The sequence below is a fragment of the Rattus norvegicus genome, chromosome 6, assembly GCF_021556685.1.
Source record: "Rattus norvegicus strain SHRSP/BbbUtx chromosome 6, alternate assembly SHRSP_T2T, whole genome shotgun sequence".
NCBI classification, from domain to species: Eukaryota; Metazoa; Chordata; class Mammalia; order Rodentia; family Muridae; genus Rattus; species Rattus norvegicus.
Window position 1 is genome coordinate 54,339,581 of NC_141539.1, and position 18,939 is coordinate 54,358,519.

The window sequence follows — 18,939 nt, forward strand, 5'->3', positions numbered from 1 at the left end:
CTGCTCAGGACTCTTCCAGATGCTGTCCTCTCCCTCATATCTACAGTAAAAACCTTCCTCTCGACCACACCTCAGAGAGGTCATGCCTTCAGTTTATACATCTGGTGCTGAAAACCTCACTTTATACAACAACTTAGGCTGCCAAGGAGGTAGTTTTTACCCAGGAAGTGCTTTTTATCCATCACCTCCATCAAACGTAAGATTGATTAAAAACTATAGGTTAATAATAATGACTTAATACTAGAGAAGTAGGATTTAAAAGAACTTTAGATTGTACCTATAGACTGTTACATTTTGCAGGATTTTATGATATACTGTTAGGAAGTCCTCTGGAGTATCCTGCCATGGTGGAGCATGCTTATAAAGCCCTTGGAAGACTGAGGCAGGAGGATTGCAAGGTCAAAGGCAGCCCGAGTGGCAAGTAACAACACTTGCCGAGGGCTTGCTTTAGTAAAACCCGGAATGTTTATCCAATGTGGCCTTGCCATGGACGCCCTCCTTCTTCTGTGTCTGCTTTCTTCTCCCATCTATTAGAGTTGCCATGTTCTATCAGGGCAGGAGCGGTGTGACAAGACGGTCTCCTAAGTTCCTGTTAGATTATATACAGCCGACACGGTGCTTTCACTTTTCATTTTCTATTAGCTGTAAAGCTAATGAGTGTTTTTGTGGCATTTCCCTCTCTGTATGATGTACTCTGACGGTACTACCCTTTCTAGTATGCACTTCCAGTTTCCCTCCACCTCCCTAATAGTTTCCCTCACTACCATGTCCCCTACATCCCACGGATAAGAGGGACTTTGGGATGCTTAGCTTTGTAATACTGGTTTTGTCCATTTCCCTGTAAGTTCCATAACTTTGTCCTTATGATTGAATAGTGTTCTATGTGTGAAAGGAACATTTTTTTAATCACCCATCTGTTACTGGATACCTTGGCTGTGTTGGCTAGTGAGTATTGTCACAGTAAAATGAATGTGCAGATATCTGTATAGTAAGTTAACTGATTCATCTAGCCATAGTCCCAGAAGTGGCATAACTGGGTCATGTGGGAATTCCATTTTTAAAGGAACCTCCACACTGTTTTCCATTCCAAGCCGTGGTATATAAGTTTTCCTCCCCTTCCCAATCCTCACCAACATTTGTTGCTTCTTGATTTCTTTGTTACACATTCTTACTGGGGAAATTTTTGCTTCCCTAATGGCTAGAGATGTTGGACATGTTTCATGTAATTTTTTTTTTCGGAGCTGGGGACCGAACCCAGGGCCTTGTGCTTGCTAGGCAAACGCTCTACCACTGAGCTAAATCCCCAACCCCTCATGTAATTTTTGAATAGTTTTTGAACATTTTATTTATGTATACAAGTTTACTGCCTGTGTGTTATTCACCATATGCAGGCACTGCTCATGGAAGCCAGAAGGGGGCATCAGATCTTGAGGCTGATGGTCTCAACAGAGGGTTGTGAGCCACTCTATGGATACTGGTAACTGAACTCAGGTCCTCTGCAAGAGCAGATAATTAATTGCTCTTAACTGATGAACAATCTCTTCAGCCCCTCAAATGTTTATTGTCTGTTTGAAAGGTCTCTATTTACTTAATTTGCCCGTGTATCATCTGTTGTTTTAATGTTTATTTGTTTCACTTTATGTATTTTGGATAACAGTCCCCTTGTCAGATTAATTACTGACAAAGGTTTTCTCCTGTTCTGTAGATTCCCTTGACCTTGATGATTGTTTTCTTTGCTATACAGCAGCTTTTTTTTTTATACAGCAGCTTTTTAATTTAAGCAGTCCCACTTGTCAATTCTCACTATCATTTCCTGATCTATTGGAGTCCTATTCAGAAAGTTACTGCCTGTTTTATATTGTATTTTCCTGTAATACATTCAAAGATTCAGGTCTTAACATTTAAGGCCTGTGGTTAATTTTGAGCTGATTTTTCTTTGGAGCAAGTTTTTCTCCACATGTGCACCTTGGCACTCAGACACAAATAAATAAACATAAGAGAAAAAACTTTTAATAGATTTTAAATAAATTAATATTTATATAGAATAGTGTTGTCTTAAAGTTTATAAATGTGAGAAGCCATTTTAATGGACAACCTGAAGCAACTAGGTGATACATTTTGAGTCTGTGTATATGCGTATACACACTCATATATAGTTTTATTTTGATTTGCCTTTTTGACACAGGATCTGGCCATGGAGCTCATACTGGACTCATACTTGGCAGTCATCTCACCTATCCTTCCAAATGCCAAGATAGACATATTTATATACCAATAGGCTTAACCCAAAGCATGTGTTTTCTTCTTACTGGCAGACTACTAACGTTTGAATCACAAGCTAACGATTCAAGATACTTCGGTGCCCTTCTATTTACAGCACTGTCTATGCTAGGAGAAAAATAGGATGGATGTCAGAAAGTGTGTTTTGTTGAGAGGTTATTTCAGTGTCTTGAATACAAGACCAGGCCAACAACCTTCATCTCCAGATACTCTTTCAGTTCAAAGCAGAAGCCCTGTGTAACACGCAAGCTAGCACTTACAGAAATGCTTAAAGACCTGTTGTGGTTTGAATAGTTATGGCCCCCATAGATTCATGTGTTTGAATGCTTGACCATAGGAAATGGCACTATCAGGAGATATAGCCTTATTGGAAGAGGTGTGGCCTTAATAGAGGAATTATGTCACTGTGGAGGCAAGGCTTTGAGGTTTTAAATGCTCACACTACACCCGGTGTGAAACATATCTAGTCTCCTCCTTGCTGCCCTGCAGATCAAGATGTAGAACTCTCAGCTCCTTCTCTAGCATCATGTCTGCCTGCACGCTGCCAAGCTTCCCGCCATAATGAAAATGGTCTAAACCTGTGAAACTGAGCCAGCCCCAATGAAGTGTCTTCCTTTATAAGAGTTGGTCACAGTGTCTATTCACAGCAATGGAAACCCTAAGACACCTGTATAATTAACTTTTGTGTAACCTACATTCAGTGAAACCAATGAGAGTTAAACTTTCTGTAGTGACTTAAGCTAAGCCTCTGGAAACATAGACTGTGGCTTATGTAAGAGGCACTGACCAGCTTGACTTGTACTAGTGATTCACATTTGCATGCCAATATGTTGGCAGAAAGCCCTTTAAAATAATAAGAAGCTGCATTACAGTTCTCTAGAATAACAGAACGTATAACATTAAACACTTTATATATAAAAGGGGACTTACTAGAGTGACTTACAGGTTCTGGTCCAGCTAATCCAACAATGGCTGGCTATGAACAGAAAGTCCAGGAATCCAGTAGTCGTTCAGTTTCCGAGCCTGGATGTCTCAGCTGGTCTATACACTGGAATCCCAAGGAAGTTGACTCTTCTGCCAATGAAGGAATGTTATTGAGGTGAGAGCAAATGCTTCCTTCTTCCATATGCTTATATAGGCTTCCAGGGGAAGGTGTGGCCCAGATGAGAGGTGGATTTTCCCAGCTACAAAGATGTGGACTAAAGCATGTCTTCCAGTCTCCAGATCTGGATCAGAGACCTGTCTTTCTACCAAGGATCCAGATTAGAAGTGAAATCTCCCCACTTCAAATTAAACGAAATCCCTCACAGGTGTGTGTAGGTTGATGTCACTATGCAGGTGAAAGCAGGTCCAGGATAGGACGAGGCCTGTCATTGGATGAGAAAGATGGATGGGCGGGAGAGAAGTTTTAGGAGGAGACTGGAGCGAGGGGGAGCAGCTGAGAGAACATGGAGGCAGATGTTAAGATTTCTCTCTGCACATTTACAGGTTGATATGACTATTCTTAAGGGACGGATGTGTGGAGGATTTTGTGCTGATTAGATTGGCAGTTATGTCTTATCAATTGGATTACAGGTTATTGTGTTGTATGTTCTTTCATGTGGTGAGTTAATTGAGTTCAAGAGAGTGTGTGGTGGCGGGACACGCTGAGTCTGCCATGGGACTGGAATGTGTATGTCTGGCATGGTGGCAACCAACCTTGGGAACTACACAGGTAGAGAGATTGCCACCGGGCTCAGAGAGTTGCCATCAGCAGTGTGATATGGGGTGGAGGAGCTTAGCGGGTGAGATGCTTGTTGGCTGAGATGGAAATATCCCACAGATGCCATGTGGCCCTACAGTGCCAGCACTAGTGCAGGATAAAAGAAACCTTTTTTTTTTTAAATTTAAATTTAAAGTTTTACCACAACAGGTGTGTGATTTCAGTTTTGGGTTTTAGTAAGTTCCAGATGTATTCAAGTTGACAATCACGAATAACCGATAAAGGAACCCAAGACCAAAACACCCAAGGTTTAGCGCGTCGTTACTCCATATATCCCGCAACACAAATATCAAGGGAAAAACAAAAGCTGTAGAATATGCTAAACTTTTGGCCAAAAGAATGAAAGGAGACAAAAATACCACGAACAGATTGCCACGAGACACAGGCTCTTCTCGGAGAGGGCTTTTACTTCTTAGTCTGAACCCTGTCAAAAAGAAGTCTTCAAGTGATCAGACCTTTAAAAAAGAGAGAGGGAGAGGGAGGAAGGAAGGAAGAAAGGAAAGGAAAACACCACCACCAAAACCAAAAAACAAAACAACAACAACAATGCAGGCTCAGTAGTATCCACTAAATGTTACAAATATGATAAGCAGAAATACATCAGGGGCAGAGGAGAAAGTACTGGCTAATTATGTGCCTTATCAAATTATAGCCACCAGTCACAGGAAAACTAGAAAGGGAAGAAAAAAATAAGATAGAAAGCATGTATAAAGTTTTCACTAATTATCTAATATTTTAAGTTGAAAGTAGTTTAAGCTATAACACTTGTAGAGCAAACACTAGCCACATTAAATATTGTACTAAGGCTCAGTGGTTCCAAGCACTGACTGCTCTTCCAGAGGTCCTGAGTTCAATTCCCTAGTTACCACATGGTGGCTCCCAGCCATCTGTAATGGGATCCGATGCCCTCTTCTGGCCTGCAGGCATACATGCAGGCCGAATGCTTTATACATAATGAATAAATAATCTTTTTAAAAATTGTACTAAAATTTTATTGCATAAATTTGAATAAATTGATAGTAGAAAATGTTCATGTAATTTTAATTGAAACGTGTTCTTACACGACTTGTACACAGACACAAGCAATTACAGACGGCTCTCCTCCTCAACCTCTCACATCTTTCTACCATCCCTGTCCATCCCCTTGCTCTCCACAAATCTCTAACAGTCATGCCGGTACATCTTGTTTTGTTGCCCATTGGCTTTAACCGGGGCTTTGTCCGTGACCAGGGATCTGGAGCTGTGGGTTGGAGCCTGGTAGGCTCAGCAGTGGGCACACAACTGAGAGCAGGAACCCTCCTTTCCCAGGCTCTATCACTAGCCAGTAGTTCAGTAAAGAGTAGGGCCCATGAGCGCCTCCCCATTTTAGGACTAATCGTACGCAGTGGTAGTCCTGTAAGTAACCACTCTAGTTGAGGGTTAATGATTGTAGTGGTTGTATCAACTGGAGTATGGATTTTCACTGGCCTTCATCCTGCTTCTCTCTTTTTTTTTTTTCTTTATGGAAAATTTTTTGCAACTCTCCGACTGCACATTACTTTTTCCTCTCAAAGTCTTGCTCTGCAGCTTCTTTCGCCCTTTTGGCTCGAATTCGGAAGAGCCGGGCATTGGCTCGGGCCATGCAAAGGCTGACGAAAGCCTTAAGGTTCTTCTCGTCTTCTGTGATGGCTCTGGCCTTTTCCTTTTTGTACACATTCCGGGTGGGTATCACCATGGCTCCCTCCTGTACAGGATTACGGCCGAGCCGTACTTCTAGCTCTTGTATCTCACCCCTTCTGCAAGGTTACCTGAGCCTTAGAGTGGGTGACCTAAATATCTTGCTTAGGGCTAAATCCACACCTGTGACTTATTCTCAGCATTTCGGGAAGCCATGAGTCTCTTGCATCGTTGTCTGTGTTCATTGTCATTCATTGTGAGGAGAGGGTTCTCTGAATAAGGCTTCGAGTAGCTTTTGTCTATAGGGATGAACAGATATTCAGAAGGTAGTCTAATGCTAGTCAGTTCCTTAATGACAACAATAAGTTCCTCCTCTGGGCCTGTGACTCCACAAGCCTGAATCATTAACTGGGGTTTGTCATGCTAGGCATGGGTTATTCCCTTCTGTGGATCAATCCTCAAATACAGCCAGAGGGCAGTTGGTTAGTCCAACAGCAGTCATGCCACTATTGCACAGGTAGGTAAAGCCTGGCAGGGTGTCTTAGTTCGTACGTTTCCCAGTCGTGCCCTTACCCGCAGCAGCCAGCAGAGCTCCCACCTGGCACTTCGAAAGCTAGCCAACAGGAACGAGGTTTCCAATTCAGTTCCGTACTGCCTTTTTTTTTTTTTTTTTGTCTGTACCTTGCAACCAAGGTGGGCAGTGTCTTCCGTAATCTGATCTCGTGGGCAACCAAGAGGACTGACATTGTATTGTGACCCTCTTCAGTGTCTCTCTGTGTGTGTCTTTAATTTGGGTTATATGACAGTGGTCTTCTATGCGGCTTCCCTATATTCCTTTGTTGATCCTCCCTACATCATCTCTGTAATCTGCCCCTGATCTCCCCCACTGCTTAGACCTTCCACCCATAGTGTCCTGTCTTTCTGTCCTTTTAGGCTCCTCCCTTAAGATGCCTCCCTCCAGGTGTCCCTCACAGCCAGAAGCCACTCAGCCCACAGTTTGAAGGGTCAAGAGTTGATAAAGCACCTGAAACAGGGAAGCAAAGACAAGAAAGTGGTTGTAAAGAAATTTTCTCAGAGCCTTTCTCCTCAGACCTTCCACTTTCCCACTAATCTCCAGCTGAGTCACCTGTTTTAGTTGTCAGCTGACACAAGAGCCAGGAAAGCTCATCAGGGGAAGCCAGGTGCCTTGTATTGCTAGAATAGAGGTGGGGCAGAGACTGCTGTGTTTACAGTGAACCTGCTGCTACAGAACTGGCTGCTTATCTACTCATGAACATGTAGGGAGCGATAAGTGCCTGTGCCATACGGTGTGCTAATGGCAATGACCTTAGTCCACTTGGTGTTATCACAAAATAAAATAGATTGGGTGGATTACAGACTTAAGTTTATTTCTTGAAGTTCTAAAGGATGAAGATCCCAAGGTCCGGTGTCTGGTTAGAGCTTATTTTCTCGGCTCATAAATGGGGGTGCGATAATTGTCTTCACTGTTGTAAAAGGAAAGGCATCTTTCTGGTGTCTCTGGAATTTTATCGTAACTCCATCACCTCCCCTGATCTCTCCCTCCTAATACTGGCATAATGTTTTGACATATGAATTTAGGGAAGTCATAAGCATTCGGACCACAGCAAATGTTGTTTCTGGATAAAATGAATTGAGGTGATTGGTAGCATGCTTTGTTTTAGAGCTGGGATCTCGAATAGTCAGGCTAGCCCTCATCGGATTTGCTTTGTGGCCGAGGTTGACTTTGATGATCTTCCTCCACCTCTGGGTGCCGAGATTACATGCATACGACACCACACTCGCCCTCTGCACTGTGATTCTTAGAAGAGTATCCGTGCATTATTCTGTACTATTCGAATGCTGTGGGGTTGGTTTTGGGGGGTAGGGTTTCTCTGTGTAGCCCTAGCTGTCCTGGAAAGTCACTGTGTAAACCAAGCTGGCCTCAAGCTCTAGAGATGTGCCCGGCGCCCAGCATTCATATTTTTAAACTTTTCATTCATGTATTTGAATGAGATGGACTTAATTGACTTAAGTTTTTTTAAAAAAATGTAAAATTTAAGCGGAGCTCTAGAATTAAGAACACATGTGATGTAAATCAGTCTAACGTACTCTACTCAGGTGGACGTAAATTAAATCTGACACTAAGTAGCCATGCCTGGGGCTTTATAATGTCCTTTCCTCTGTTTCACTGGTGGATACTTCTCTGTGAAACTCTAAGTGATCATCTAGTTGCACTGTCATTATCATACCTTTTTTTAAAAAAAAAGAAATCTGGTTTTATAGAAGAAAAGGGATTGGGAGACTTTTTTTTAAATTAATGAAATTCAAGAGATTTAGAACTAAATGCAGTCCTTGAAGCTCTAGTCTCCAGATGCCATAGGAAACGGGCATGAAGACATTAGAGACATTTTAAATACATACATGCTAGAAAATAGCAGAACTGCATTGTTTTCTTAGGTAGTGATGGTGCATGAGTTGTTAGGAGGGGCACACTGATGTAGTTAGGATAGAGCATAAAACAGCAGCTACCCACACCATCAGCAAGGTACAGGTAAGGCAGGCATGGCCGTGTGTTCATGGTGGCCGTACTAATGTTCTTTCAAGTTTTTTTTTTTTTTTTTTGGTGTCTAAACTACTGTGTAATTAACCATCCTCATGTTAAAGACTGAACTCTTATGGTTTTCCCAAATCTGAATGTTGACCTCTTCACCCCCAGTTTTTAAAAAGTTATTTATTATTACACGTGTGCCACAGGTCATGTGTGGAAGTCAGAAAACTCCAATTTGTGGAGTAAGTTGGTTCTCTTTCTATCCTCATGTGACCTCTAAGAATCAAATTCAGGTCTCCAGGGCCGAAAGGCAAGTAAGAGCCTTTACCCACTAAGCCATCTGCCATCCCCAACCTCCAGTTTTATGGTATTACGCTAGGACCATCAGTGGGTTATTAGCATTAGACGAGGGCATGTAGGTGGAGAATCAAACTGCTTCCTTGGAAACCTGTTGGCGTTTGAGCCTCATCTCCAGGGCACTAAAGCACACCGCCATCTGCTTGCCTCCCATATGCAGACACAGAACGCTGGCTTCTTCAATCACACAGGTGACCTGATGTTCTAGAACTGTGGTTACAGGGTAGAGCACACCGAGAGTTTGGCTCTGCACTGCCTCTCTGGCTGAGCTTAGAAACTTCCCAAACTTCTCCTTGTCTTAGCCTCTTTGCCTTTCAAATAGGGATGCTTGCCCTAGTCTGCAGTGGGCTTTAGGAAATGAAATTGAGCAGTGGCATTAACTAGCCTCAAAACCAGCCATCCTCCCATCACTTCCTTCCTTAGGTAAGTAAAAAATGCTAAACTCAAACCTGTTCAAGGAGATAATATCCACTAGGTGGCACCAGCCACAGGTAAATAAACTATCCCAAGAATCCACAGTCAAAAAGTTGGAAAGTATAAGGAAACAAAGCTGTAGTAGTAATAATCAATGTTCGTATCTATAAGTTTTCTGTAACCCTCATCTAAGTGTGTAACACAAAGCAGTAGAGCATCAGACAGTAAACCTTTAGTTCAGATTTGTGATTCCAAGACCCCTCTGGATACAGCTCTGCTTACAGATAACTCGAGCTTTTGTTCTGCAGAAACCTTTTTGGCTTCTGTTTTTTGTTTTTTGTTTGGTGATTATTTTGCTAAAAGGGTGTGATTCGGAGAAGTATCCTCTTGTGAAACCAGTGATTGGGTATAACCATTGTCTTTACAGATTTTTCCTTTACTCAGCCTGTAATTCACTGAGTAATTACTGAGTATTTGCTGTGTGTTTGACACTGTTGTAGGCGCTGTGGTAGATATGATGCTGCTCCGGATGGCTTAGACAGGTTGTCATAACAGAATTATCAGACCGACAACCAGGACAAGTGATTGGGGAGAATTCATAAAAGCACCCCCTCTCACTGTGCTGCTTGTATCCCAGTCAGAACCTTGCCAGCTTTTCCCAAATGCTGTTTTTATCATGGTGTCCACAGTCCTTCTTCCAAGGAATTGCTGAAATGGCGACCCCTCCCCCTTGGGAGAAAACAACCACCCACTCATTCCTTGTGCTCCCAACTTTCACCCTCCAACCACAATTAAGCTTTATGGCCTCTTTGAACTTGCTTTTATCTATTTTGGTTTGCTTTTGAGAAAGGATCTCATTGTGTAGCGCACGTTGACCTCAAACTCATGGTTTTCCTGCCTTCTTCACCTGCCTCATTTTGGGATCACGGGTGTACAGTGTCACATCTAGCTTGGAACTTGCTTTCTGGTGGGGTAAAACTGACAGTATACACACAACAGCTAAACAATAATTTCAGACAGGTTCAATGTTCCGAAGTGCTTAGAGCAGGTCATGTAGCAGAAAGCACAAACCATGCTTAGAGCAGGGCATGTGGCAGAAAGCACCCATGGCACGGGATGGGGAGTGCATATGTAATGCTCTGGGCAGAGGGTATCTCGTTGGGAAGATGAGACCTGGGAAATAAGAAATTCATAGTCTTTGCTTAAAAACTTGAGGAAGTTAATGAGGAAAGAGCTACATGCAAAGGTGCTAACAGATGTGAGCTGACAAAAGAATTGAGTGATGCCAGAGGACTTAGAATCTTGCAATTTGCTGAAGTTAGATGGGGAAATATCTTACAGGAGGAGAGGTACTTAAGTACTAACAGATTTGATTCAGTACAGAAAGATGAACTGAACGGGAAAGGAGTGAAACCTCTTAAATAGAGAGGTTTCCTTTGATGGGAGCTGAAACACCTACCTTAGAGTTCTTTTCCCTTCGATTTAATAATTTTCTCTCGATTTCCTCATTCTGTCTGATGATTCCTTCTCTCCTTTCCACACCACCCTTTAGTTAAGCTTGTGTGCAGGGCTCTGTACAGGGCACTCTTCTCACTGTCTACTAAATGTAGATTGCTGTAGCAATCTTACTCAGCCTATAGCCCCAGACCTCACACCTCCTCTCCAACTCTACATATTTTTCAATCTCCCAAATTCATATCTCCCCCGGCCATTTAATTTAGCTTGTTGTGATAAAGGTATGGCCCCCATAACCTCATGTGTTTGAATACTTGGTCCTTAGGGAGTGGCACTGTTTAGGTGGTGTGGCCTTATTGAAGGAAGTATGTCACCGTAGAGGCAGGCTTTGAGGTCTCCTATGCTTAAGCTATGCCCATTGTGGCTCACTGTCTCTTCCTCCTTCCTGTGGATCCAGATGTGGAACTCTCGGCTCCTTCTCCAGCACCACATCTGCCTGCATGCTGTCATGCTTCCCACCATGATGACAATGGATTGAACCTCTGAACTGTAAGCCAGCCACAATTAAATGTTTTCCTCTAAGAGTTGCCTTGGCCATGGTGTCTCTTCAAAGCAATGGAAGCCTATCTAAGACAGCTGCTTGCTTTGGTTTTTTGTTTGTATGTTGTTTTTGTTTTTCAAGAGAGGGTTTTCCTATGTATCCCTGGTGGTCCTGGTACTCACTGTGTAGACCAGGCTGGTCTTGAACTCAAAGATCCTCCTGCCTCTGCATCCCAAGTGCTGGAATCAAAGGCGTGCACCACCACCACCACCACCACCACCACCACCACCACCACCACCACCCAGCTCTTTTAGTTGCTTACTTGACACTTCCTTTGTATAAACACATCTTTAACTTAACACATCCAAAATTGAGATTTAAGGTTTTTGAGTCCCCCTGCCCTTCTGTAGCACACAAACTGCAGCATGGGTCTCTGTGGGAACCAATTGTGACCTGATCTTTGATACGTACAGTGTCATGGTTAACATCTCTGTACACACTAAGACTCCTATTCTTCTCTCCCACAACCTTTGACAGATGACATTTATGTGCATCCTTTACATTAGCTCCAGACATATGGATGAAATCTGTCCTTCCCCCGCCCCTTCCTTACCAGTCCACTTGCCTACTTGCCTTCTTTCACACCGCTGTGATCATGTGTTGAAATGTGGATATCTACGATTAAAATAGCCTGGAATGCTGAGGCATGATGTGGAGGAAACCTATCCCAGCATCAGTTGGACCTGCTGTGAACTTTCAGCAAGGATAAAACCTCTCCCCCCCCTTTGTGTGTGTGTGTGTGTGTGTGTGTGTGTGTGTGTGTGTGTGTGTTTACTGTTGTAATCCAATCAAACCCATACTGACTAAGTGTTATGTGACTACATATTTTTTGACAAATGTCTTCCAGCCATTATTTCTGACTAACTGGCATCCATATGTCTCCCTAAACAGAAATTCTAGAACTGCAGTGTCCCACGCCATCCCTCTGCAATGTTCTCAATTTCAGTAATTATCATACATTTAGTTACTCAGTCAGATCCCAAAGCAAGGAGCAATTATCTTAATTCCTCTTCTTCCTCAACACTAAGCCTGATCAGGAAGAGTCTCTAAATGTGTCTCTCCTACATCCTGACCCTCTACAACCTCCTTCTTCCCATTCCTGCTTTCAGACAGGGGTAGCATAGGAGTTCCAGCCCCTCCTCGCTCCCCTTGCTATCTAGTTTGTTCTTCTGAGAACTAAAATAATAGCCTTTGGGGGAAACACCCTGTTCATAAAAATATACCAATCTGCATTTCTCAGAGAAACCTTTTCTAAAATGTAAATCTGGCCGGATATGAGGCCTTACCACTCAGAAGGAGCTCTTGAGTTCAAGGCCAACCTGGTCTATAGAGTGAATGCCAGGGCTACACAGAGAAACCCTGTCTCAAAAAACATAAATGAATAAGCAAACAAACAAACTGGAAATCTGATTATATTTTTCTGTCTAAAAACACTCCCTATAGCTGGGTGTAGTGGTGTTCAACTTTAATCCCAGCACTCAGGAGGCAGAAAGAAGCAGGAGGATCTCTGAGTTCAAGACCAGCCTGGTCTACAGAGTGAGTTCCAAGAGGGCCAAGGCTATACAGAGAAACCTTGTCTTGAAAAGTATGTTGGAGGCCCTACTCTGGCAACTTTAGTGTCTTCCGTGTCTCTTGCTACACTTGAGTTGTACACAACACCCGCTGCACCAAATTGAGTTATCTCATGCCTTCAGAACGCATGCTTCAAAACTGCCCAGGTCTGTATGTGCCCGTTCTTCAGGTTCGTCTCTGATACTTTGTATCGCTGCCCAGTATCTCCCATCAAAGGCACTACCACAGTGACTAGTCTGACCTCCAGGGCCACGGCTTCTACAGCCACAGGCTCAGTGACCCACAGGTATAAACAGTTAAAAATTCTACATTACCTAGTAGTATCCTTGATAGCAATTAATTTGCTATATTATCTCAGGGGGAATATTTTTGTTTTTGTGTCATTTCTTTACAGTGCTGGAGATTGAACCCATGTATATGCAAAGCATTATTGACTACCGAGCTAAGCACCAGCCTATCTAGAGAGGACTGTGAATGTTTTCAACACAAAGAAACAGTGAGTGTTTGAAGTGATGTATAGGCCATTTGCCATACAATTATATGATTAATATAATATGTTGTTTACATATATTAAAATATAATGTACCTTGTAAACATGTACGATTATGTCAGTTAAAAAGTCTTAATGTTTGAAAAAAGTTGTATCTGTATTCAACACTCAGACTTGTCAGTGTTTCTTAGAAATATAGTGTAATTAATCTCACCGCATAGACACTGTATCAGGCACTCTCATTAATACAGAGATAAAGGAAGCCCAGGACTGCCGGGCGTGCAGAAGGATAACTGCTTTTCTTGGTATGTTTGCTTCTCTGTTAATCATTTCCCACATTAAACTATGAATTTCATTAGAACGGAGAGTGTATTTGTTTTGTTTACTGTTTCCCGGATGCCCAGTCGCTAGTCTTTGTGCCAGTTATGAAACAGGTACACGGTAAAGGATTAATGAGTAAGAGAATGAGGCGCCGACGGAGGGTCCAGTGCCTCGGCTTAAGGGTCCGGAAGTTGCGGAAACACAGGACGTTGATCTCCTCTTTTCTCCCTATAGCTCTTTAGCTTCCTCAGATGAGGTGACTAGCTGTCCGTCTAGGCTAGCCACCCAGTGTGGAGGAGAGCAGAGGCACCACACTCCCAAAGTTCCAAGCACCTTAATTCCTTGGGAGGAGGTGGCAGAAACATAGAGCCCTCATTTACTAAAGCTTGTTATTTTGCCACAGACATTTAATAACTGGTTTAAACAAAAATATTAAGCAATCTCTTCTTTGTTTTAGAGACTGCATGTTCCTTTTTTATGAGCAAGTAAAACCACAGAAAGTCAGTAAATTCCAAGTGCACACATATTTATAAGGGAAGAGTAACTAGGATTTAACTCAGTTATCTACTCTCTCTCCCATGCTTTTCAATAGCACGTATTTTCTTCTCTTGATTATGAAAACAAGGCTTCATATAATTATATGCGACACTAAAATTCTGAAAGGACAAACTGTGGAAACAGTCACCCCAGTGAACTGCCTTTATATTTTTAAATCACAAAAGCTACTGTTTCTTATTTCGTCTCTTACTCTCTCCTTGGGGGAAAAAGAAACAAAAACAAACGCTTCATTCATCCCTACTTTAATTTCCTCTGAATCTATTTCTAGGTACCTAGGTCAGCTGATTGGATTAGCCAGGTAATGTAACCCAGCACTTTGCCTTTATCTCTTACCAGATGAGATTAAAACCCAAGCTCCTTAATGCAGTATCCGAGGCCCTTCATTATCTGGCTCCTGTCCACCTTCCAGCCTTTCTCACCACTTCCTTCCCTGACTCAGCCGAGAGCTTACAGACAAAGGCCATGGACTAATAGAAGTCTTGACTGTGCTCAGACCTTCCCTACCCCACGAGAAATGTGGGAGTGCCACATGCTACCAGAGGTGGTGAGATCCATTCCAGGGTTCGTAGTCGTGTAAATATAAGAATGCAAGAACTGACTCAGAAGAAAGCCTGAGGAGAGTTTTATTAGAGTTTAAAAGAAAAACCTGGAGGCTGACAAGCATCAGTTTCGGCTGTCTAGAGGAGGAACATGAAGAGAAAGAGAAAACCATGCAATTTGAATTAGCAATGAAATTATTAGTAATGAATCTGTAATGGAGGTCAAGCCACATGGCAGTCAGAAGACACCTGACAAAAGACGGTGGGAAGCTTCAGAGACAAAGTAAGGAAGCCTCCAGTGTCATGCTTAGGAAAAGAAAAAAAGAAAAACTACAGGTCTCAGAGTAAGTGCTTAGAAAAGCAGATATGCTTAACAGGGCCATGGCTCCATAGGCAATATACCAGGTACAGGATTTCTGAGAATGGAAAGTAATTATCTCAAACCTAGCAAACAAAAGCACCTATCTCATTAAAAGGATGATTATTCTTCCCATCACTTAAGCTTTCAAATTAGGTGAATCGATCTCCCCAAGGAATGGTCCCTTAATCCAGTGGTTGACTAATCCAACTGGATTAACCTTTATATTTGGGGTAGCTGGGGATGTGTGGAGCACCCCACACACAACTCCAGGTAACCTTTCATGATTTATACCCCTAACATCTCACATAATCAGGGCTACTTGCAGTTAAGTGCAGAATTCAGAGAGGATCAGGAGGAAGTGAACAAAATCCCAGGTGAGGGTTCAGTAATCTTCCCTATGCCTTTCTATGTGGAAGGATCAACAGCCAACCCCTAGGTCGGTTACCAGTGGTCAAGCTGTTCTGACAAAGTCTGCTGTTGTCGTGAAGACACTGTTCAACAGTAAAGGTCAGCCTCCCTGGTCACCTGCAACAAAGGCCAGCCTCCCTGGTCACCTGCAACAAAGGCCAGCCTCCCTGGTCACCTGCAACAAAGGCCAGCCTCCCTGGTCACCTGCAACAAAGGCCAGCCTCCCTGGTCACCTGCAACAAAGGCCACCCTCCCTGGTCACCTGCAACAAAGGCCAGCCTCTCTGGTCACCTGCAACAAAGGCCAGCCTCCCTGGTCACCTGCAACAAAGGCCAGCCTCCCTGGTCACCTGCAACAAAGGCCATCCTCACTGGTTACCTGCAACAAAGGCCAGCCTCCCTGGTCACCTGCAACAAAGGCCAGCCTCCCTGGTCACCTGCAGCAAAGGCCAGCCTCCCTGGTCACCTGCAACAAAGGCCACCCTCACTGGTCACCTGCAACAAAGGCCAGCCTCCCTGGTCACCTGCAACAAAGGTCACCCTCCCTAGTCAGGCTGGTTGGCTAATGGCTTCATGATATTCTTTCACATCTAAAGAGCCTTTTATATGTCCTGCTGTGTAGTCTAGAGCTCCTTGTGCATGAGATGATACAGGTAGAAATGAAGCTGCAGAAGAAAGGTATTTTCTCCTTGGAGACTCCCTGGAAGTCAATGCAAACAAGACTAAGTGTTGAACTTACCATGGTGACCGAAGTTTAATATCAGGTGTGACCTTTCCACTCCCAAAGTCCTTATTCAGCCAGAAGTCTGAGGGTGATGTACTGCAGCAAGGTTTACCTGACTCTAGAGTATCTTTACAAAGGGACTGTTTTGGTCTCCTTTCTGATGCTATGATAAACCTGAATAAAACACCTCGAGGAGAAAAGGGATTACTTGGTTTATACTTCAGTTAACAGTCTATCATCCAGGGCAGGAGCTCAGGGACTCTGGAGGCATGAACTGAAACAGTGGCCATGAAGGAATGTTGCTGATTTGTTTCCAGGCTACCCTTCTTATACCTCCAAGGAGCACCTGCCTAGGAATGTCACCACCCATGGTGGGCTAGGCCTTCCCATATCAATCAATAATTTAAAAAAGACAGCCCATAGGTATACCAATAACCCATCTGGTGGAGGTATTTCCTCAATTGAGTTTCCCTCTCAATTCCTTCTGGGTGACTCTAGTTTGTGTCAAGTTGACAAAAGCCAGTCACTAAGGGACTGATCCTCAGAAGGAGACTTGTGCTGATGGGATAATTAAAACTTGATTTGGGTGGTGTTTATATGAATCTGTACATGAGATATAGTTGTGTAGAGCTGTATGTACACATGAACATGTAATTGCATCTGTGATGAAATGTGAATGAGCCTGGTACTCTGTATTAACACCAAGGTACTGTAGTTACGAAGGTGCTCATGTGTGGGGAGACTGGATGATGGGTGCTTGAGAATCTTACTATTTCTTCACAAATTCCTGTGAAAGTATGATCATTTCAATATGAATGTTTAAAGTGAAGGCAGAGGAAGCTCAAAGTATCAGAACTCTTAGTCTCCAACAATACACTGTGACCGACTTTAAGCTACAAGATCTTATACAGAAACAGTGAGGTCAACAGTACTCTTGAAGAGAAGGATGAAGCAGGTTACCTCAGTTGCTACAGAGGCTGAGGTTCTCAGTCACTACAACGGGAGGAATGCTCTCTTAGCATCAAAGTCCGTGTCCAGTCCTTTTCTTGAAAACCAGGTAGCCAAGCAGTTGAGTTACGGTAAAACTTAGCTATAGTTCTTAAAGTTCAGAAAACACTGACTTAGAACACTGCCATTCCTCACCCACGTTAACCTCAGCCAGTGTCACTAACTGCCACTTACTGCTGTTATTTCAATATGTAGTGGATATTTAATGTGCATCAATTCATGCTTCTGGGTGCTTGAACTGTGTCCAGAAACAAAATAAAGGACACTGTCATGTGGTGGGCTTCATACATAGTATGGGAAAGAGGCAGAAGGAGAATATGAATTATATTTCATACCAGTAAGAAGACATGGGGCTAAGGAAGGAGTTCCAAGAACTCAGGAGATGTCACTGTGTGGAACAAGACTCTTGCTTGTATCTGTGAGCTTGATGTCACATTACCCCAGCATTTCTTTCTGTGTCCTCATCACTGTCTTCTTCTGTCTGCCCTTTAGCTTCTCCCTTTGTGTATGCCTCTTGGCTCTCTATCACATCTCTTCATCAGTGCCACTCTCTCTGTCACTTTCTAACCATCTCTTTGTTTCCACTGACTTTCTCCCCTAACTATAGCTCTTTCTGCCTCTCCCATTCTTTCTAGACACATCATTATCCTTATGCAGTGCGCCGGTATAATTAAACTAAAAGTACCTGAGATTCTAGTATTCATATATTTTTTGTATAAGCGTGTCCTGGTCTACCTGAAACTTGCCTGACACAGATGCAGAATAATTTTAATTTTATTAACTGTCGTCTTGGAGACCTAAATCCCCAATAGAACATCCCATATTTCTGAAACATGGACATAAGAATGTCCATAGTACAGCACTCTTCATGAAAACTAAGCCACAAACAACACAGGTAATCAAGACCCGTGGAGTGGCTTAATAGCTGAAGAGTAGAGCACTACACAGCAGGAGAGCCAGTGAAAGGCGGGTGATGCAGACACAGATGAATCCTCGGGTCTCCAACAACCAAGACAGTACAAAAGGTAAAGGGAAGATGAGATATTTATGTATATTTATTGCAGTCCAAATAGAACAGGTTTTAGCATGTATGGTGATACATAACCATAATCTCAGCACCCAAGAGAGTGAGATGGGAGAATCTCTAATTCCAGAACAGCCTTGGCTACCAAGCCCAGGTCTCAAAAAAATAATAAAACAGGTTTTAGAAATTAAGACAATTGTCACTCTAGTGGCAATGGCTATATTATGGGAAGGTTTCTGGGAGCAGGGTATGCTTGTGTGTTAATATAGGTATAAACTAACTGGGATGTACTCGTTTTGTGAAATTTCTCCAAGATAGAATTTGGAGAGAGAGAGAGAGAGAGGGAGAGAGGGCATATGTGTGCATGTGTATATGTGCACATGCACTCGAGTGGTACTGGGTTGAAAAGTTTGTTTAAAATAGTGAAAGCTATTGTATAAAATAATAATAATAATCTGGCAGTGATTTGGGTGAAAAGAGGGAGAGCTCAGGTTTCTGAGGAACATTGCACACTGCACTGATTAGGTACAGCATGAAATAACAGGACAGGGAGACAGGAGAGGACAGCAAAAATGATGGTGACAGTGGCCAATTAGGAAGGAGGACTTGGGGTAGCGTAGAAGGTAACATGGGGTCAGATTTAGTAACGCACACCTGTGCCCTCTGTACTGAGGAACCGAGACTGGCCTGGACAAAGCAAGACCCAGTCTTGAAGAAAACACCAAAACCAAAACAAAGGATAACTTTACATTTATTAAATAACACATACAAGTATTTCCAACTTTACATCTTTTGGTTTTGTTTCATTTGTATTGAATTTTATATGCAATACTGGAATCATCCTGTATGTTAGAAATATAAC

General features: G+C 42.8%; 1 long non-coding RNA gene across 3 annotated transcripts in view; it reads left to right on the plus strand.

The window, feature by feature from the left end:
• The window catches only part of LOC102555378 (uncharacterized), a 30,354-nt gene that overhangs the window by 1,798 nt on the left and 9,617 nt on the right, over positions 1 to 18,939 (plus strand). For 2 of the 3 annotated variants that reach the window (XR_015622980.1, XR_015622978.1), the window contains exon 2: positions 13,040 to 13,141. This is a non-coding gene — a long non-coding RNA (uncharacterized LOC102555378). Of the gene's footprint in view, positions 1 to 13,039; positions 13,142 to 14,350; positions 16,246 to 18,939 lie in introns of those variants that run through there. The other variant, XR_015622979.1, reaches the window with a different exon arrangement.